This window comes from Diceros bicornis, chromosome 13 (assembly GCF_020826845.1).
Source record: "Diceros bicornis minor isolate mBicDic1 chromosome 13, mDicBic1.mat.cur, whole genome shotgun sequence".
NCBI classification, from domain to species: domain Eukaryota; kingdom Metazoa; phylum Chordata; class Mammalia; order Perissodactyla; family Rhinocerotidae; genus Diceros; species Diceros bicornis.
The window spans coordinates 4,504,761-4,527,157 of record NC_080752.1 but is presented as its reverse complement, the minus strand read 5'-3'; the positions used below and the strand labels follow the sequence as shown (position 1 = coordinate 4,527,157).

General features: G+C 50.3%; 1 protein-coding gene across 1 annotated transcript in view; it reads left to right on the top strand.

Moving 5' to 3' along the window:
• Window positions 1-22,397, top strand: part of HIVEP3 (HIVEP zinc finger 3) — a 503,450-nt gene that overhangs the window by 376,720 nt on the left and 104,333 nt on the right. The window contains exon 4 of the mRNA XM_058552079.1: window positions 17,957-18,154. The gene's annotated coding sequence lies outside the window, so the exon portion shown is untranslated. The remainder of the gene's footprint in view (window positions 1-17,956; window positions 18,155-22,397) is intronic.

The window sequence follows — 22,397 nt, the reverse complement described above, 5'->3', positions numbered from 1 at the left end:
ATTGGGGTCAGGTCTGCTCATCGATTTGTTTCTTTTCTGTTTCCACTGCCAGGCTTTCCTACCCCGGGGCGTGTGGGTTTTCCTGGGTCCCTTCCCCCCACTAGCTTCCACCTGGCCCTGATGAATTCCATCATGTCTGCTTAAAATCATTTTACTTCCAATTTGCTAATTTAATTCTAGTCTTACAGAATGTTGGCAACCCTGCCAAACTGGGTGCCAGATGCAGATTTAATGAGCATATTTTCAGTTCTTTCTTTCTTGTCTGCATGAAGATGCTGAAGAGAACAGGGTCTGGAGCTAGTCCCCAGGGGGCTCCCTGGAACGTCCCTCCCTAGGTTTGACCCTGAGCCACTGGGCATGACCCTCCAGCCAGGTCTCTCCCCATCTGATGGGAAGAGCTCGTGCTCTGCTCCTCAGGGAAGGGAGCTGTTATTGCATCATCCTCCCAGTCCTAGAAGCCCCAACCCAGTTCCCATCATTTGGACTTCACAGGAAATGTATTTGGAGAAAATTACTTACTTCCTCCGGCCCATATCTTCCAGCAGCCACGTGCAGCTCAACAGAGGTTCAAGGATTCGTCTGACAAACACATATTGAACGCTTTCTAGACTGATTTCTCAGAGTGTAGTCTGTTGTCTGCCTGCAATGGAATGATGGTGGGGGCTGGGGGTTGGGGAAAATGCAGATTCCTGGGTCTTGCCCCACAGCTATAGAATCAGACAGTGGGACAGGGTGGGGCCCGGGATTCCACCACCCAGGGGATGCTGATGTCTCCAGCATTTCCACGTGTTACTCGTTTCAAACTCATACCAACTCCTGACGGAGACATTTTTATCTCCAAGAGTAAAGCTCAAAGAAGTCAACTGGGTGGCTCAAGGCACGTGCTGGCGAGCATCAAAGCTGAGGCTTTTGGATCTAAATATAGGCTCTTTCCACCTCCTGTCGCAGTGGCTCAGGGCCCAGCACTGTTGTCCATGATCACGATGTACTGCTCATGACCGATGCTCAGCCTGCTCTCGTCCATCTTCTCAGGCCTGCTTTACAGTCGAAAGCAGGGAGTGGGGACTCCAGTGTCTTCACTCCCAGGCTGTCAAGTATGCAGCTCTGCGAAAGCAGGGGGCAGGACCCACGCCACACCTCATTCTAAATTCTGCACCAAGCGGCGCAGAAGGCTGAGTGGAGAAACACGCCTGTCCCTCAAGGAGCAGCAGGAGCAAGCGGAGCTCTCTGGCTTCAGCATCGGCGGCCTCACCTTGAGAAAGGCACTGTGGTCTCTGAGCCTTGGGCTTGTCATCAGTGCAAGGATGGGGTTGGCTACAGCCAGTGATTTCCAAACTTTTCTGATAATGGATCCTCCCCCACTCCTCATTTTTCTTTTGGGCCCAAATAAAATCTTACACTGCACCCTAATATGTACAAAGAGACAAAACTGGAGAGGCTCAGGGCAAACTGGAAACATCTCCCTTAGCGTTTAGCAGGGTCATCTGTGCCTCCTCCCTCCACCCCCTGAGCAGCGTGGCGGCCACAGCCTCAGCTTCGGAGTTGGGCACACTGCGGTTCATCTGGGCTCCACCGGTTGCTGCTGTGTCACCTTGGGCATGCTCTTTCCCTTCCCCGAGTCTCAGTTTCTTCTGTGTAAAATGGGGATGGTAATCGTTGAGTTGAGGTGAGGATTGAAGGAACTAGCACATGCAAAATACTTAGTGCTTAGCACGTCCATGTGTTAACTCTGGTTTTGCTTTGCTAGAATACGGCGTAAAACATGACAAATTAAACAGTCAGAGCGGAGATTTCCCAGGGCCTAGAGACACCATGTCATATGAGTAAGTGGTGTGGATGGTGAGGCCTGGCCATCTGTTGGTCTATACATTTCAGCCAATTTTTTAGCTCCTACAGGGAGTGAGATCTTGTTCTAAGAGGAAAACTCCCTGAGGGGTGAGGGGGCTCTGGGAGGAGGCAGGGTTTAGACTGAGCTTCCCCGATGGGACGTGCAGGACCAGAACGAAGAGCAGGCCGGCAGGGCTGGCCTAGAGGGAAGGCAGGGCGGGGCACAGCTGGGCTTGTGAGAGTGGCTGCTGGCTGCTTCCCTCTGTGGGCCAGCTGGCTGTCACAGGGCAGGGCCTAGTCACATTCTGGGGGCCCCCAAGGAGAGGGCAAGATCAGATCATCATGGGCTTCAGGGCAAAGGGGGTGCCCAGCAGATACCAGTGTTTGGTGGCAAGAGGTCAGAGAAGGAAAGATTGAGATGCCTAGGGACCTGCAGCTCAGGGGCAGTGAGGCTGAGGGGAGAGGAGACCTCAGCTCACCACGAGTGATGTAGAGGCCAGGGTGCCCAGCCCCGCCCCACACTCAGATCCCTGGGGGCAGATCCACACACCTGTGTACCCCCATTGGAGGCAGGCTGCAGGAGGCGCACGCCCCCGGTCACCACCAAGCCCTGGAAGGGCCTCCAACTTAGAACCCGCCGGAAACTCCTGTGCCCACAGCGCCACGGTGATGGGGAGAGTGACTGTGCGAGAGCGAGTGGAGCGGCGAGGAAGGGATGTTTTCCGTTGCAGCAGGGGTATTTCTGGCTCTGCTCCTGCTCCTGCAGTCACTGTGGAAACTGCACGTGCTATTTCAGTGTGGAAACATGACGAGTTTGTCAAGGACCACGCACGCTGAGCAGGCAGCCAGGAAGCTGCCGCCACCGCTGCCACTGGGGTGGGGTGTGTGTCGGCCCGCCCCTCTCCCCACAGCCCCCACCGCCCCTGCCCGCCCCTCTGCCCACGGCCCCCACCGCCCCTGCCTCTTCTGTCTCTCTGCCTGGGGTGCCTTTCTCCTGAAGCTGTGCTGAGGGAGATGTGTTCCATGCAGCATGGTAGGCCAAATAATGGCCTCTAAAAGATGTCCACATTCTCATTCCTAGAACCTGTGAATACTTTACTTTACCCGGCAAAGGGGAATTAAGGTTGCAGATGGAATTATAGTTGCTAAACAGCTGACTTTAAAATCGGGAGATTATCCTGGATTATGCTCTTGAGCCCAGTGCAGTCCCAGGGCCCTTACATGTGGAAGGGGAAGCAGGAGAGTCGCTGTCAGCGGTGCCATGTGAGGAAAGCTGCATCGCCATTGCTGGCTTGGAAGATAGAGGAAGGGGCCGAGTACCAAGGAATGCAGGCAGCCTCTAGAAGCTGGAAAAGGTCAGGAAATGGATTCTCACTCTAGCTTCCAGAAGAATCGAGCCATGTGGGCACCGTAATCATAGCCCATGAGACCCATTTCAGACTCCTGACCTCCAGGCCTCTGAGAGTACGTCTGTGCTGCTTACACCCTGAGTTTGGTGTCGTCTGCCATGACAGCAGGAGGCAGCACACCGGGGAGGCTGAGAGCGGGACGGGGAGCGGCTCTCAGAGAGACAGGTTGCAGACGTGTTCTTTTGCTTTCCTGAGGTCTGATCGTTGCTGTTGGCGACCTCGCTGTCCACGTGGGAAAGTGACCTTGCCCTCAGGAAGCCCCAGCTCTTTAGAGCCCTGAACAGGCTCTTCTGCAGGCACGCTGTGCAGATGCCGTCTCCGCAGCCGGGACTGCCACCCCTGTCTCCCTCTGTGAGCCCTCCAGTTCTTCAAGGCACCCTATCTCATCCTCTCTAGGTGAATCCTCCTCCTTCTGACACTTTGTGTCACTCCTGGGGTGTCTGTCACTCTGCGAACATCGCATCGTCTGTGTTTGAAGTGCCAGCTTGCTGCTGCTGCTGCCCCGCTCCCCATGCCCACCCACCCACCAGCCCCATGAGAAGAGGGACAGGGCCACACACAGGGAACTGCCAGGACCTGGGTGAATTGCGGGAGCCACACTCTGTGCCATGTGCTAACAGGGCCTGGACTTGAACCCAGGGTGCCCAAGGCTGGGTCCTGGCTGTGGCGCCTGGTAACTCTGACCTGGGGCAGATCTCTTCTCTCCTTCCTGGGGTACAGGCGGGAGATAAACGGGGTTGGTGTGAAGGCCTCTGATAACACTGCTGTCCACGGCAGGCGTCCCTGTCAGCATCACTTTTCTCTCCCAGAGATGCAGTCCGGGAGTAATAGCTCTTCTCCCAGCCGTGACGTATGTCACCACCCTCCTGGGAGCCTTCTCCTCTTGCTTGCCTGGACACTTCCCTATGCCTCAACCTGGGTGATGCCTGGAGAAAATGCGGAGAAGCCAGGCAGGGACGTGAGTGAGGCAAGTGAGGTGCCTGGTGTGCAAAATTTAAGGAGGTACACGCCATCGGCGTCATGCAAATGTGGCACAGAATGTCTAACCCCACACTCCATTTCACAGATGGGGAAACTGAGGCCTAGAGAGTGGAAATACCTTGCTCAAGGGCACATGGGAGCTAAGGGGAGGGCTGGGACCAGAACACAGGTCTCTCACCTTCAACTCTAGGGTGAGGCCACTCTTCTTCTGATTAAGTGCATGAGTGAGTGGCTAGATGAGTTCATTACTCCAGCGCATATTTGTTGAGTGCCTATTCTACGTTAATACTGTGCTAGGGGCTGAGCTACAGCTTGGGAATAAGACAGACAGGGCCTGGTCCTCCCCTGAGCATTTCTGTTCTGTGAGAAGAGAATAAGTAATTGTGCATGAGTTCTTAATTACAGTGGTGATGAACGCTGTGGGGGGGGGGCAGGGGTCGTGGGCTGTGAATGCACTGCACAGTGTATGTGGTCCAACTGTGGGGCCTCCAGTAAAAAGTTTACAGTATAATTTGGAAGACAGGACCAGTATATCCTTAAAATAACAGTACAAGACCATGGGTGACAACTGGGAGAGCCAGGCTGGAAGAAGGGCCCAGAATTGCAGCCCTAGCTCCTTCTCTTCTAGGACTCTGGGCCCTCACCTTCTCTCCCTCCCGTCTGGTGGTCAGATCCCATGCAGTCAGCCCTCACTGGGAGTCTCAGAGGAGGAGCCAGAAGGGCTGGAGGACCAGGAAGAATGAGGCATTGCCCTGCCTTGGGGGCAGAACTTCTGTTGTCCTGGACTGGGTTCAAAGGCTGGGAGGCCTGTGATGGCAGAAGGGGCTGGAATCTTCAGAAATAAAGGCTTCTCTGCATGGGCAAAGTCCAGCTGTTGGTGTTGCCTAGTCTCTGGAATGTTGGGCCTGGAAGGAGCCTGGCTTCTAGGAATTAGGCCTCTCCCCCCCCACCAGCTGACTGTATGGCTTTGTGCCCTTAAACCTCCCTGGGTGTTTCTGTATGCATGAAGAAAACTCATGGAGAAGCACAGAGAGATGTGTGTCCTGCCTGTGTGTTGGGTGAGGCCAGTTCCTGGGCTGAAGCCCAGGCGGCTCTGGTGTGATGTCTCCCAAACCCTGGCTGGGGCCTTGAACAAGCCGCTCACCTCTCTGAGCCTCGCTTCCTCTGTCAAATGAGAGTGAGAAAGACCTGCTTCACCACATCGTTAAAATAGAAGAAAAGAACAGATATACCAGGGTGTTTCAATTCCTGGCTTATAAGGACCTAGCAATTGCCACCCAATGAGGGCATTCCTTCAAGGATCAAAAGGGCATCTAACATAGTTCCAGAGTTAGGGACCCATACTGGCTTTTAGGAGGAGCAGAGAAAGACACGTGGTTCTCTCTGTTTGTTTTCCTCAAATTGGAAAGAATTATTCTGGCAGGGAAATAAATCAACTCCTCGACAAGGACAGAACAGAAGGGGTCATTAGAGATGAGCTTGTTTGCTCTTTGGTTTGATAGAAGGGGAAACTGAGGCCTAGAGAGGAACATGATTTGTTCTTGGTCACATGACTGGATAATGGCAGAGCTGGGGTCATGCCCCTGGTCCTGCCCCCCTCCCACCACCCCCCATCCTGCCCCATAGTTCTGGGAGTGTAGCCTCGTAGAGAAACAGGAGGGTGGCCCCAGTGAGGAGTAAGAGGATAAGGAGGGTGGGCACAGTCTGGGCAGGGGTGAGCAGGGTGGGCAGGAGGAAGGCAGCAGCATGGAAGGTCTTGGTTCCAAGAGGCCAGAGGTAGAATGCTCTTCCGATTCCCCTCCTCCTGGAGCCCCCCAAAGCCTCAGCCGATCTCCGGGTCCCCCGGCCACGCAGCTGCCACAGAGGCAAGCATCGGGCCGTTTGGGGTTCTGGGGCTACGGCACAGAGAGGTGGCAGGTTCCCTGGGAAAACGCTTTGGTCTAGCTGGACCATGGACCTGCCAGTTTGGCACAATCACCTGTTTCTTGTCCTGGAAAGGGAGGTCCTGATGTGGTGACGCCAGGGGCCACACCCGGGAAGGCGGGCCGGTGGTGGCGTTTATTCATTGTTACTCAGCACTCCTTCACTCCGCATGCCAGCACTGTGCTGAGCGCTGGAGGTCCACAGACCGCACACACTGTTCTTGCCCTGAGGGCGCCCGCTGTCTGTGGGGAAGACGCATGGGCAGGAGGAGGACCACAGTGTGGTGTGGTCGGTGTCGCGGCAGAGCTCTGGATGGTCAGGAGGGGCAGCGGCACAAGAGAAGGGAGTTCCAGCCGAGTCCCTGCAGCAGCAGTGGGGCTGGGGCAGAAAGAGAGATTGCCGGAGCTGAGCTTTCAAAGGGTGGGCGGGAGGTCACCTGGCAGAGAAGGAGAGGGAGGACCTTCCTGAGAGTGGGGACCGTGTGAACAAGGGTTTAGAGCCTGGGAAGAAGGCAGTGTGTCCAGTGTTACCAGGTAGTTGAAGGGCAAGGGGTGAAGGAGAGTGTCAGGAGATGGGTGAGGCTGGAAGGTCACCGTGGCCGTCTGGGGAAGAGGCTAAGACATCTGGATGCGTGATGGCGGTCAGCAGGCACAGGAAGTGGTCGAGGAGCGCCGTGGCGTGTGCGTGCTGTTTTGATGCAGAAGCACCGCTCTGTGCAGCAGGGAGAGTGGACAGTAGCAGTGGGGTGCAGAGGAGCTAATAGGCTTGAGAGACACTTACGGAGCAATTCACTGAGAACCTGGTAACATATGGCATTGTGAGGAATGAGGGAGAGGGAGAGGTCAGCAGGATGCCTCGGACGACTTTCAGGACCCCCATGCTGAGATTCCAAGTCTGACTCTGGGCTGTGGGCTGTTCCCCTGGGACTCAGCAGTGGAGCCTGGGCTGGAGTGGGGCTGTGAGCCTCTTGAGCTCCCAGTCCCTGGCTGACACCCTGGTCTGCCATTCCCTCAAGAGGAACCAAGAAGACTGTGTGGATGCTGTCAGGATGTTGATTCATCTTCACCAACACACCTACAGATATTTTCCCCTATCACCCAGGGGTAGTAAATTGAGAGAACTCAGTGTTTCTTCACTCATTTATTGTCACCAGTTATGTTTAAGGCTCTCTGAGTGATACAGAGATGAATCACATACATCCCAATCCTGTCCTCAAAGATCGTGCGGTTTGTCTGTGATGCCAACAAGCATTTGTAGATGTTATATTCCACATGTAGGGTAGAAAAGGTAAATGCCACAATAAAGAGACCAAATGCTGTCAATGAGAGATCATTTCTGGCCAGAGAGGGTAGGGCATGGAGGGCTTCGTGGAGGAGGTGGCATATGAGCTGGGCTCACGTGGGTAGATGTGGTTGGATTTGGCCACAGTGAAATGGAGAAAAGCATCCCAGATAGAACCGCAGGAAGGCGGGAAAACTCTGAGCATGGTGGTTTGGCAAGAGCAGGGGTTTTGCAGGGGAGCATTGATGTTGGAGGCAGCCTGGAGTATTTGTGAAAGAGACCCCAAGTGTGGACCGTACTCTTCAGGAGGAGCCACTGAAGGGTTTGGTGCAGAGAGGGGCCTGGTGAGAGCTGGGTGTCAGGACGCTTGATCTGGCCCTCCGGAGCGGGCGAGCCCGGGAGGCTGTCAGACGCTGTCGAGTGTTGGTCCAGAGGAGGGTTGGGCATTGGAGTCTTAGCATGGGTGAGGGAAAAGTGCTGTGTGTGGTGAACTGACTGAGTCTCCCCTAAATCCAGCCATGTAGGTGCTACTGTGATTCCCATCTTGCCAGTTAGTTCACTGAGGCCCAGGGATGTTAGGTAAATAACCTGCCCCTGGCCACACAGCTAGGAAGTGGAGGAGGCAGGATTCAAACCCAGGAGCCTGTGCTCTTAAATCCCACTCTAAACATGGCTTCCCAAAGGGACTGAGCAGATGAAAGGTGGCCCTGCCCTGGCTGGGCCGTGCCTCCACTGTCAGACAGCCCAGAATGGTGGGGCTGTCTGGCTCTGTTCTCACCCTCTGTAAGTCTTGAAGGGCCCCTCAGGGCCTGATTCGGTTCACCGATTCGAAACAGCCTACGTATAGATGGTGACAATGTAAATAGCTGATGCAATGGAAACTTTCTATGGAAAAAGGTACCCACTCAAACAGCCACAAAGTCCAAAAAAAGGAAGAACAGCAGAGCAGACCCAGAGGGCTCTGAAGCAAACCATTTCCTTTGGCACAGCCTTTTCTGCCCAGTTGAGGCTCCAAACTGGTGGGGGAGGGACGGGGGGCAGCACTGGGCAGGAGTGGGGGTAGGTTGCAGACTAGACCAGAAGCTTGGCTGGGTCCCCTGGAGGGCCCTGGTGACCAGGCTTCCCCTCTTGGCTAAGGAGGCAACCGTTTTGAGGGGAGAAAGCAATTCTCCTTCCAAACACACACCCCACTTCGCAATCTTCTCAGTAGGCGTTACTACCCTTCCCCACTGTGGGCCAGTGGGAGAGTCCTGCAGTGCCTGGGGTCTCCCGGCGTCTCAACCTGCTTTTCTTTTTCCATGTCCTCCCTGTGAGTAAGTTGCAGCGGTCTTGTTATGGGATCTGGAATCTTCTTATTTTAGAAGACAATATCATTGTAAGTATAAGTAAAGCTAAATGATCAGAAATAACCCAAAGCCGAAGAGAGAGAAGGCCATTTTTTGGAAAGTCAACTCTGTATTATTTAATTCTTACACCAACCCAGGGCTTGCACAGTTGCTCCCATTTTAGAGATGAAGAAACTGAGACTTGAAATGTTAAATGACTTGCCTGAGGCCACACAGCAGCAGAGACTAGTGGTGCTGGTTTTATCTAATGCCTGGGGCTCTCCTGCTGCTGTGTAAGGCTGTCTGCGTCTCTCTGCTTTCTAAGCCTCTGTTTTCTCAGCTATCGGATGGAGCCTGCCTATAGCGTTGGTGTGACAGTGAGATAATATAGGGACAGCATTGGCACATGGTAGGCACTCAGCAAATATTGCTTTCCTCCCTTCTGTCTCCACAAACTGGGGAGATGTTATGAGCTTTCTTGGGAGGAAGCAGCCCGAGTTCGGGGGTCCTTGGGAGAGAGAGCTGTAATCACCGATTTTCTGGCCCTTCCTCCCCACGAGATCTGCAACACCTGAAGGCAGGGGCCAGGTCTCCTTCACCTTTGCACCCTGGGGTTTAGCCCAGTGCCAGGGAGTGTCTTGTTGAAGATCACTCGGCTGCATGCAGCTGGACCTCAAGCGTGGGCCAGCCTGGTGGGCTTTCTGTTGTACCCAGAGAGGGGAGACTTCGGAGGAGAGAGGGCCGCCGCGAGCTGTGGCCTGGTGTGCAGGAAATGGCTCCTCTGCCCCTTGTCTGAGCCCTGGCAGGTCTCAGCGCCCGGGCCTCACCTGCAGCCCTGGGGCTTCGCCTGCACCTCCTCTCCCTGCTGCTCTTTTCTGTTGGACTCCCAGGCTGGGTACCTCCATGTGCCACCCGGCACCTCCCCGCCTTCCCTGCAGGGCCTGAAAACCAGGAACATTTCTTCTGCCTGATCCCAGTGTAGAGTCTATGGGACTGGATATTCCCGCCTGGCACTAAACGGAATCCATTACCCCGCCTTGAAGTTCTGTTTCTATCCTCAATGCAGCTGGAAATGTATCACCATCCTCTATTTTTAAAAACCCTGCCTGTACTGGGAAACATTTCCCAGGTAGTCCCAAAGCATGTCTTGTCCATATCCAAGGCTCTGAGCCCGCTGCCTTTCTCTCTGCTCACCCTCCTGGTCTGGGAGGGAGTAGCCTCTTGTCTGGAGAACACTGCCAGGCACCAGGAGGGGTCCAGAAGCAGCCTCTGGGCTGCCCGATGCATGCGGCAGTGTTCTCAGCCTGAAGTGCAGGCATTTGAAGCAAAGGTGAGCACCCCAGGAAAGGGAGACCCCGAAGGCTGACCACAGGGAAGGAGGCAGGAAACCTCACAGAGCCAATACTGAAACAGGAGCCAGAAAGAGGAGAGACTGACAGAGAAAGGGCGAGTTGGAAGGTCTCCCACCATAACTAAAGAAGACACATGCATTTATTGAGTGCCTCCTGTATGCTGGCTCCATGCTAGATCTCTCACACATGTTGTCTCATCTGATCTGCACAGCAAACCCAGGGAAGGGAGATGTTCTTCACTTTTAACTCATGAGGAAAGTGAGGCTCAGAGAAGTGAAGTAATTCAGCTGAGGTCACACAGCTATTAATGGGTGAAACGAGGGTCTGAACCCAAGTTCTTCTGAGGCCAGGGCTGACTCTGTGTGCTGTCCCACACTGCTTCCCCGGTGTTGGGTAAAGGAGGCATGACAGGAATTCTCCTCATTTCCCCTCCCAATTGCTGAGTAGCCCAACATGATCCACCGAGATTATTCCATATGATTCTGCCATGTGTGTGTCCCAGTGTCTTGGATTTTTGTGTTTTCTTATTGATTCACAGACCACAATAGCAGAAATAACAATAAAGATAGAAAGATTTGTCCCACAATTCCCTGCCCCAAGCAGGTCAGACTCAGCCTGTCCGTGTGCTGGTCCTATCTGCAGATGTCCTGTTCACGGCGGAAGGGCAGGCAGCGCATCAGGAGGGCGGCTGGGGCCTCAGAGCCAGCCTTATCCCCCTTCTCTGGCATCCAAGTGTGAGGCAAAACGCTGCAGCCCAAAGCCCCCTGGCTTCCTTGCCTGCCCTCGGAAAGCAGCTGTGCTGTGACCCAGCAAGGCTGGTCCCTGCGGGCATCTGGGGTTTTCCTTTAACTCTTCATCAGCTGAACTTCCCCTGCAGCAGTGCCAGTCCCCAGTGCCCAGGCCGGATGTGGGGCGCCCTCCACCTGCCGGCAGAGGCCATGCTGTGAGGCTTTGGTTCCATGGGGTGGGTGGGGAGGGGGAGGATGGGCCTCCCTCCTGTGGCTTTGGGTGGGGCCTGCAGAGGAGCTGGCCCTGGTCCTTCCTGCTCTTTTGGGCTCCACCTTGCAGTTGGGCCCCTCTTGCCCTAGTCGGCCTTCCCTGTTCAGCTGTTTTCTAAAGAGAAGACATTTTTATAGAATTTTTTAAATTACAATTTTTAAATTATAAAAGTGATACATACTTATTGTAAAAAAAAAAAATGAACAGTATAGATATATAGAAAGAAGAAAATGCACATGCTTCAAACCCCAGCCACTCTGTAGTCCACCCCTAGGACAGGCTGACAGCTGGGCGTGTCTCCTCCAGGTCCTCTGTAGCAATCACAGCCGCCCAGATACGTGTGTGTCTGTGACGTTGCTTTTCCCCTTGTTCACACCATCCTCTTGAGAGGAAGTGTGCATAACAGCTAAGTGTACAGGCTCTGGGGTCAGACAGACCAAAATTCACCACCTGTCAGGTCTCCTGGCCTCACTAAGTCGCGTGTGGAAAATCGGGTCAGCAGGGGTGCCTTCCATCCTGCAGGCTGTGAGGAGTAGGGGAGATCACCCCCGAGAAGTGTGGAACTCCTGTTCGATGTATAAAGTCACAATGAATCTCTGTTATTGGTAGCAGTATATATTTATTTTTAATCAAGAAAAGTTACTGTCTCATTACTATTCCATTGGGTGGATTTATCATCATTTACTTCTTAAACCAATTCCCTGCTGATGGATATTGAGGTTGTTTCCGTGTTCACTGTTTAAAATGGTGCTGCCATGATCCTGTGTACACGTGCATCTGTGTGTGTGTTTGTGTTAAGTGACGTGCGTGTGCACTTGTGAAGCTGCTAGGTCAGCGTAAATTTTGGCCACTCCTTCTCTCCAGCACTGGATAGTAGCAATCATTTTCCTCTTTGCCAATCAAATGGAGGAAAGGTGATATTGACTTTTAGCATATACCCTTTAATTATTAATGAGACCAGGCATCTTTGCACATCTTCATTAGACATTTTCATTTCTTGAATAATGATCTGTTACTTTCCTGTCTTCATTTCATTAGCTATGTGTCTTTTCTTATTGTTTTTTTGGGTGCTTATTACATATTACAGATATCTACCCTTTTTCATATATGTTCCAAATATTTTTATCTAATTTGTCATTTGTTTTCTAACCATTGATGGGGCCTTTTGTTATATGTAGTGCTTAATATTTTCTGTAGTCAGATTTATTAATCTTTTCTTTTAGGAACACTGAGGTCCAGTTCAGACTTTGAGAGTTATTTTCCAACACTAAGTTATACAAATATTTAATAGTGCTGGTATTTTCATGGATTTGCATATGTGTTTTGTTTATAGCTTTGATCCAAATAAATTTCTGTGTGAGTGTGGTGCAGGCGCTCTATTTAAAATAGAATTCTCCACTCTCCCTCACTCCGTGTCCCTTTTGTTGCCGTATCGTTTATTTTACCTGTTTGTTGTTTTACTGTTCATCTCCCCTGCTAGACCCTCAGCTCCACAGAGGCAGGGGCCTGGTCTGTTTTGTTCAGGGCTGAATCTCCAGTGCCCACAACAGTGCCGACACATCGTAGGCACTTAATAAATATTTGTTGAATGAATAGACAGCCAGCCAGTTGTCATAGCTCTCTTATGTAAATAATCCATTCTTTCTCCACTAATTTGGAATTCCATCTGTGACAGTCTTTTCTGTGTCTTCTATTGTTATTGGTCTATACAGGTTTTCCCTCTCTTTTTCAGTTTTACAATTTATAATTTTCTAGAAAATCATCAATTTTCAAATTCATTGACATCAAGTTATGTATCAAAGTCTCTTAAATTTTAAAAAATGTTCTTATATGTGTTTACACTGCCTTTCTGATCCCTTATTTGTGGTCTTGCTCTTTCCTGCTGGTCAGATTAGCCAGCATTTTGTTGGTCTCAGAGAACCCGTTTGAGGGTTTATATTTTTTTATTGTCACTGCTGTACTTTTCTCAGTCGTTTGTTTTTTGTTTTAAATTTTATTCATTTCTTCTTTCTAGATTATTTGGGTTCATTTTATTCTTTTTCAGCTTCTCGGGCTAGACAGTTAATTCATTTAGTTTTAATCTTTCTTATTTTATCATAAAAGCATGTAAGATTAGAATTTTCCTCTACATGCAGCTTTGGTTACATTCCACAGATTTTTAAAAGTACAGTTCTCAATGTTGTACATTTAGAAATACCCTACAATTTCAGTTTTTCTGTCCCCTTTGACTCAAAGGTTATTTAGAAAAGCATTTTTAAATTGTCATGTGCATAGTTTACTTTTTTATTTTTTGATACTTGTTAATTTCTAATTCTATTGCATTGAGAACTGAGACTGTGGTGTACTTGTTGGAATTTGAGATTTTCTTGTGGTCTAGTGCAAGGGCATTTGAGAAAAAGGTGTTTTTTCTGTTTTTTGAGTATGTATGAAGTGATGCTTACTGTCTTCAAATCCTCCATAGTTTTCTTTGGAGGGTGCTTGTACCGTCAGATTTTGAGGAATGTACTCGAGATATTTACTGCTCTATTTTTTTGCCTTCTCCTTGTGGTTCTAAGAATGTATTATTTCATGTACTATTTCATGGTTCTGTTGTTCAGAGTGAAGGTAAAGATTCATGATTTTTGTGGCTTCTTGGAGAAATAGACCTGTTTAGCAGTAAAAATGCCCCATTTTATTCTATTTAGCATTTTTGCTTTTTGTCTGATATTATTATTGACTTTCCTGCATTCTTTTGGTTACCATTTTGCTGTTATAGCTTTTTACCATTTCTCTGATTTCAACTTTTCTTTTTGTTAATTTGTTGTAAGTGTGTCACTTCCAAACAGCATCTGGCTGGGTTGTTTTTTTTCCCCCAACCTAATCTCTTGTCTTAAAATAGGGTAACTGAATTTGTTCACATTCTTGTATTTATTGATTTGTTTGGTCTTACTTTTGTCTTCTTATTTTACATCTTTTGTTTGTGATACTTTTTCTTTCCTGTTTAGTTTCCCTTTCCTAACTCTTGCTGAATTAATTGAATTTTCTTTGCTCTTCTCTCCTCCACACACAGTGGTTTAAAGATCTGTATCTTATTTTTCTCCGAGAAATGGTTACCCTTAAATGAAAAATGAAAGCCCATACTTCTCCACTAATGTCAAGAACTAAATGGTATTTAATTCCCAACAAGAGGAGACCATTATTATCAACATCTGTTTAGATTTGACTGTACCTTTTTCTACTTTTGTTGTCCGTCACTATTTCCTGTGTCTCCTGTCTTGCCCTTTCTTGAATTACTTATTCTGAGACAGTTTTTATTTTGTTGGAGTAATTCCTTGAGTAACTGTTTTAAGAAAAGATAAGTGGGTGGCCTGCTATTTTTAGTGCTTCTCTCTTTGGCTTTGAGACTCAGATGAGTAACAGATCTCAGGGTTGTAACCCTTTTTCCTCAGAGCTCTGTGGTCTTTGCTCTGTTGCCCTCTAGTAGTTAATGATGTGATGTCAAGTCCAATGTCAATTTGATTCTCAAAATTTTTATACAGACTCTCAGAGATAAGCTGAGTTTATTGCTCACCTGGGTAAGGGGAACCATCACCTCCTCGGAGCCTTGACGTGTCTGGAGCAGGGAGGCAAGGTCAGGGTTCGCGGAGGATTGGAAGTTTCCATTAAGATGGGTGTCAGCCTGGGCTTGGTTAGGATTGTGTAAGAAACAAGACTGTCTGGGACTGGTGGAAACAGGAAGAATTTTGAGGCAAGGCAGGAGATTCAAAGAATCTTAGGGAACAAACTGTTGATTGAAGAGATTGTGGTCCCTCAGGACATTTCTGTAATGAACAGTCAAGCCGTTTGCCAGGGCTGGAGTCTCCTGGAAGAAGAAAGTCATGCTAATAAAGACAGTAAGGTGTCAGGGTAGATGGTGTCCATTCTCCTGTCCCCCTACTTTGGTCTCTTTGGAAACCTGAAGGACTCGCTCATTATTCTTGGATTTCAGGAATTCCACCCAGCCTGCCCTGCCCCACCTCCACAGCCTCTGAGGGAGTTCTCAGGGGTTTGGCAGGTGGGCCTTTCCTCGCCCCGGTTGGGTGAGGCTGGCTTAGCTCTGATTAGATTCTCTGTCATCCCACTTGTCTGCTTTTCCTCAGACTGGCTGGCCAGCTGGTGGTACTCTGGATCTGTTCTCATTTGTACATTTCTCTTTATTTCCGTGGTGTTTGAGGGAGAGGTCAACACAAGGTCTCAGGATGCTGTGTGGAACTTGAGGTGTGTGTAACATTTTCCTGTCACCGGGATGCAGGCGTGTCCTCCCACCCTCCCACCTGCTGCTGGAGGCTGGGAGTGGCACTCAGATGATGTTGGCCTCCCTGAGGGGTGGGAGGGCATCGACTCCCTCCTTCCACCTGACCTCATCATCTCCTTGAGCCACACCCCTCGTCCTGACTGCATTACCTCACTGATTAAAATGATTAGGTGACCTCACTCCACTGCAGGATCGAGTCCAGGCTATTCCATATATCAAGCTCTTTCCCTGGCCAACTCTTCCCTCATGAGCTATCACTGCCCCTCACGTGCAACCATATGGACAGCATGCAATTTCTTTAACATTTGGCCAGTTTGGGGTCTCCTGTCTACTTACACTGCTCCCTTTGTTTGAAATATCCCATCTCTCTTTCTCACACGTTCAAACACCATCAAAATTGACTACTTTGTTCTTTATGCCGTCTCTATGGAGTAGCTCAGAACCAGCAACACTGCCATGCACTCCTCTGATTCTTTGCCCCTCTTCCAGCCCCCATCTGTGATCCCTTAGAAGGTAGGGGCTGAATCTTTGCCATCTTTTGTCCTAGCAGGCCTGAACCAAAATAGGTACTGAAGATGCATCTGTTAAATGAGTGACAACTGAATTAGGTTCTACAGAGAATTGTTCTACACTGACTGTGTGTGAGACGCCACACCAAGCTTTAGGGGTGGGGGAATGAGTCAGACTGACCCCGTCCACAGTACGTACAGTCTACACGGACTTCAAGACTCCTGGAGTCTGTGTGCACAGTGAGCATGGCCGTTTTTATTAATAATTGAGATCTACTGGAGGATGTGAGGTCAGATCTGGGGATGATGGAAAACCTCAGAGTGGTGAAGTTTGGATGGTTTGGACAACAGAATCAGGAAATGATAGATGGGAGGCACTGAGCAAGTTCAATCACACCACTTTGTGGTGGTGCGACGCTGCCCTGGGGCGTGGGACAGGGCTGACTGGATTTAATAGCAGCAAGTGTGGCGGGGAGGGGACAGCTGAGGGGCTCAGCTTGCCTGTATGTTCTGTAGGAATCAGCGGTGGGATGTAGTTGCCAAAACGCTAACTATTCCAAGGCTATGTCAATAAAAAGCATGGCACCCAAGAGAAGGAAGATGACAATGCCCCAGGCCTGTGTGCAGGTTACTGCAGACCTAGATTACTGGGTCCACCCTGTGATAATGTCCATAGTGATTACATGGGCCATACCTCATGCCAGGCACTGGTTGAGGCCCTTTACGTGTACCAGATCATTAACCTTGGGAGGTACTTGCCATTCTTAGCACGCTTTTCAGGCACAGCAAGGCTAAGCAACTTTCCAAAGCCTTAGAGGTAACGAATAGAAGGCCGGGCCTGGAACCTAGGCGTCCCGGCCCTAGGAGCCACGTCTCAGCCATCACACCAGACTGCCTCCAGCAGACAAACCTGAGTACCGTCCCAAGAGAGCAGCGTGGATGTGGCGTACCACGCCGTGCTCAACTAGCACGACCGGGCTTTCTCGATCATAAAGCCGTTTTCTCTCCATCTTCTCATGGACCCTTACAACAGCCTGGCAAGTTGATTGTTAAAAATGGATGCTCACTTAACGTCCATCATCGGTGATCGTTGTTGAACTCCTGGCCTGAGCCGCATCTTTTGGCCCTGAATGTTCTGTTTTGTTTAGTGATTTGGGGACGCTATGCACTCTTATGTCTATTATTATATTTAATTCTCACTCCTGCCCAAATATGAGTCACTCTTGCAGGTTGTATTAGTTTTCTCTTGCTGTGTAACAAATTACCTCGATCTTAGTGGCTTAAAACGACACTCATTTGTTAGCTCCTAGTTCTATGGGTTAGAAGTCTGGTACGGAGTGGCTGGATTCTCTGCTCAGGGCTAAAATCGAGGTATCCATAGGCTGAGTTCTCGTCTGGAGGCTCTGGGGAAAATTCTGCTTTCCAGGTTCATTCAGGTTGTTAATAGAATCTAGGTCCTGTGGTTGTAGGACTGTGGCGCTAGTTTCTTGCTGGTTGTCAGCAGGGTTCTCAGCTCCTCAAGGCTGCCCTCAGGTCCTTTCACACAGCCTCTCCATCTTCTAGGCAGCAAGCACACGTCAAACGTTTCTCCTGTTTCTAGTCTCCATCACTTCCTCTTCTGTGACCAGCCAGCAAAAACTCTGCTTTTAAAGGGCTTTGTTGATTAGGTCAAGCCCACAGAATAACCTCCCTATTTTAAGGTCAACTGTGTCCTATACCGTAACCTAATCATGTGCCTAAAATCCTTCATATCCACGGTCTTGGGCATTATGCAGGATGTGTAAGCCAGAGGGGCAGGAAACCTTGAAAGTTGTCTTAGAATTCTGCCTTCTTCCTGGTGAAGAAATAGAACCTCAGAGAAGTGAGATGCTAGGTGCAAGGTAGAACATGGTGGGTGCCAGGGCCACCAGGCCACACTGACTTCCCAGAGGAATGGAGATCTGGCCCCTCACCACAACAAGCAGCTTGGGAAGAGTTCGGGGCCTGGGCCCCCTGGGACCAGGCAGAGATTATTCTGTTTCTAAAAAAGGTTGACCAAGCAAACCCTGTGACTGTGTTTTTCAACCATCCCCTGCAGGGTTCAAGGCACAAACCCAGCAGCCTCAACCTAGTTCATGGAGGAGCCTCGAGAGATACTGGCCAGGCGAGCTCTTCCTTCCAGAGGAAAGAGCAGAGCGTGAGACAAGGGCACTGCAGCAGGGGTGGACATGAACACTGGTTTTCAAAGAGAACAACGTTTTAGTTTCGGTCATCGAAAGTGGTGCCTTCAGCACAGGTAAGAAATGGGATGTCATTGAATATGCTTGCTGGGGGTGCCAGTTTAGTCTTTCTTGCCTGAGCTTGCTAGTGTTGTTCCTCTTTAAAATGTATTCTCATTATTGCCTTCCTTGAGGACTTCCAGCTGTCCCGAGCTGGAAGTCCTCGGGACATCCTTGGCCAGGAGTAGAGACCTTGAGTGCCAGACTCTGCCCTCACGCTGTCTGCCCTGAAATGCAGTCTTATCTCCCCAATTCCTGTTTCCATTCTGTCCCTGGCAGTAACTCCTCTCAAGGGACCACAGCCTCCCCACCCGCCAGCCCCATGTGCCCTACTGCTTTCCAGAGCTCCACCCTCTTCTCTGCCCTCCCCCCTTGGAGGCTCTTTCCTAAAGAGCCCCTGCCCATCCATCCGCTAGTCAGAGGAGCCTGGCCGGCATCTCTCCAGGGCCCTACCTGTTGTGAAGAAGTGAAAGGACTTGGGGTTCTCAGACTGGGCTGCACGTTAGACTCACCTGGAAAGGTTTTAAAAATTCCAATAGCAGGGCCCCACTTCCAGAGATACTGACTGAATTGGCCTGGGGAGGGGCCCCGGCATTGGTGTATGTGTGTATATCTGTATACTGTATATATAGGGTCTTCTGTTGCTCTTCAGGTGTGCGTTGTAGTGCAGGTCAGAAGCTCAGGTTGTGGTACAGGCTAGGTGTGTGTTGTGAGCAGCTCTTTGGTGGGGAGTGTGTCTTTGCATGTTTTGTCTGGCTGTGGAGTGCATCAGAATCTCTTGGGGAGTCGTGGGGGGGTGCCTGGTTAAAAAAAAGCAGATTCCTGCCGCCCCGCCCCACTCTCTGAATCAGACTTTGGGGAGGGGGACACAGGAATCTGTGTTCTAATTCTGATATGGCCAGGGTCTAGGGGCTCAGGGCCTCTTTCTTGGGGCTCTGGTGATGCTTGTCCTGTGTTTGCATCTGGGGGCTCAGCTCTGTGTCCCAGGGGGCACTTCCCAGCCTGGCGTGCCTGTGCCGCGAGTGGTGCCTCGTTCCCTTCCTTCCCCGCAGACGTTTTCTCACACACAGGGAGGAGGACCGTGCCTCAGGCAGCCCTCAGAGGTGGTATCACTATAGCTGCCTGAGCTGTGGTGGCTGGGCCCAGGCCTCTGCCCACAGTGCGGCCACACCACGTGGGCCCACTGGACCCAGACCACGGCCAGGGCTCTCCAGTGCAGGTAGAGGAATCATCCCCTGGACTCCGAGGAAGAAGGACTGAGCATTTGGGCCTCATTTTGAGGGGGATGTTTGACGTGGTGCTTCGTAGTGGAGGCTCTGGCACTTCCCAAGTTCAAATCCCAGGTCCGGCATTTACTGGTTTTGTGAGGCATTTACTGGCTTAGGAGGCAAGTTGCTCAGTCTCTCTGCCTTTTCTTTCTCATTTGTAAGATGGGAAGTAGTGGTCCTACCTACCAGGGCTGCTGTGAAGATACAGGTAAGGCCCCTCGAGTGTTGCTGGGCACAGAGCAAGGGCTCCCCAACCGTGAGCAGCCCTTCCAACTCAGGCAGGCCGTTGGCTGCCACTCTGCCCTCCCAGTGGCAGCACAGCAATGTGATGTGTCTGCTGTGCTCTGCCATCGGGTCCCAGCGTGTGAGTTCCTAAGGGTCAGGGTGAAGTGAGGGGACGGACACTGCACGTGGGGCCTGGGACTTTACAGGCAAGACTGAGTCCTGCAGAAACCCCAGTGGGGCTGGTTTTAGTGCCCCCTTTGTAAAGATAAGCAAGCAGCACAGGGAGGTTCAGTAATTTGAAGACAGTCACACAGCTAGTAAGGAACAGAGCTTCTGGTTACAAAAGACCCAGCAAGATGCACCCCCCCCTCCAAGATACTTCCTGAAGAAAGGCAGTAGCAGCTTCAAGAGTGAGCCTTACCCTTTTTAATAGGAATCGACAGCACTGTAATGAATGGGCCCCCCTTCCTTGGCCTCCTGGGACACCTGGTGCCTCGATTTAGCATTTGTTTCCTTCTGCACATGTCACAGATGGCCGTTTCTGGGTCTCTTCCACTGGCAGTCTCAGAGCAGGGTCTGGATTTATCCAGGTGTGCTGTAGATACTTGAACCAGGCTGGAAGTAGAAACCTCTGAGGGCTGCAAGCAGAGCTACAGGGGAACTGCCATGGGGAGTGCTGATGGGGAATCCACCCCAGACCTGGCATTTGCCCTCCCCTCCTTCACTCCCAAACTCTCTTTTTGTCCATGTGGGCTCTGCCAGCTGCACGGAAGAATCTGCAGAGGATGGGACTGGCCCAGAGGGAAGTGAGCTGTCAGTTGGAGCAAGAATTCTGGTCCCCGCCCCTTCCCGTGCTCTCCCTGAGGAATAAAAGCATCTGTGATTAGTGCGGTGCTGACTCAGTGCTTCTGGAGTGTCCAGGCACTCATGGCCCACTGCTGGCATTGCTTCCCCCAGCCACCAGGGAGGAGGCTGGGATGTGAACAAGGTGGAGGGCTCAGGCCCAGGCCGGCACGCGTGCCAGCCACGAGCCAGCGTTTGGCGGCATTGCAGAGCCCCTGTGCTGGAGAGTCCCATTAACACCATCTGAGGCCTGGGAACAGCTCTGTTTGGAATTATTTGAGGGCAGAGAGAGGTGGAGTCATGGCCCCCCTTTAGTAGGGACCTGGACTGGGACTTTCTCCAGAATAAAAGTGATTTCTGAATGTGACCGTGGGGTGAACCTAATTTGAAAAGGATATGAAAGCATTTTCTTAGCAGCAAAGCTCTCTGTTGGTAGTTTTCAAACTTTTATCGTCTTAGAAGCCATTTTTGAAAGTCCATTCTTGCTTGACTTTGAATGTCAGTATATACAGCAGGTTGAAGTGGCGGTTTATTAATACACATTTATTTTGTAAGTTCATTATAAAAGTCCAGCAGTGACTCTCAAAGCAATAACTCTGCTTAGATGTTTAAAAACATTGAAATCTCAGGATCTGTATTCGGGTCGGCAAACTATACAGCCTGTCACCCAGGCTGCTGCCTGATGTTTGTAAACAAAACTTTATTGGAACACAGCCATGCCATTCATTTCCACGTTATCTATGGTTGCTTTCCCACTCTAGTGGCAGAGCTGAGTGGTTGTGACAGAGACCATCTGTCCCACAAAGCCCAAAATATTTACCATTTGGCCCTTTATAGGAGAAGTTTGCTGGCCTCTGTTCTAGATGATCTCTGTATTCACTATATCAGCAGGAACATCCAATGTTGCTTTTTTGTTTTGTTTTGTTTGCCTTGGTTGCACAGTATTAAGAAAATTCTAAATCATATTAACAAGAGGATGTGAATGGTAACAGATTTCTAACAGCTTACCTTGCCGCCCAGGATGGTCTTCAGGTGGATGTGATGTAGGCATTTGGGAAGGAGTAGGAGGGAATTCTGGTTTGCATCCTGACAGTGTCAAACAACTGCTTAAACTCCTTATTACAACACTCAGACAGGAAGTACACATCATTTATGACATTTTCATGATAATCCACATCGTGCATTCTCATATCACTGACAGCTGTAGAGTCTACTTGTTTGTGTGGTCTTGAGTAAATGTGTATAGTCCTGAATTTAAACAACATAAAGATGCCCAGTAAAGAGCTACGTCTTTCTAGTTGAAGACACATTTCAATACTGAAGTTCAGGATCTACCCAGGCCTTAGTCTAGGGTCTGCACGAACCAAGTTAAGCTGGATACACCCATTGGCTGTACTCAGTGTGTTACAATGTGCTGTAGAACATGTTTGAATGTGCTGGTCCATTTCCTATAACAGTTTTAATAGGACTCAAATGATATTTTTAGAATAAAATTCTCACTTGACATTTGAAGAACCTCTGAAACACCTCCATAGAACACAATTTGAAAACTGCTCCTTCGGCAAATATTGGTAGTTCTCCTTTCTGTGCTGAAGGATAACGGAGGAGCCAAGGATGCTGCGAGTTGGGATTGGGAGGCAGAGGAAGAAGGAGTGAAAGATGGTGGAGGAGAGAAGTGAGGTGATGCTGTTGACGGTGGAGGGTGTCACAGGTGAGGAGGGGGGTCGGTAGTGGAGAAGGTACTTCAGAAACTCAGAGAAGCCTCGTGAGCGCCTGCAGAAGCTTGAGGTGTCTCCTAAGGACTGTTGGTGACCTAAACACAGCTCTCCAAGGCTGCTGTAATGACTTCCAGCCATCAGCTTGGAAGAAGAGGTCCAGAAGAACATAGGGAGAAATTACAATATGCACAGAGAAGTGGGGGTGG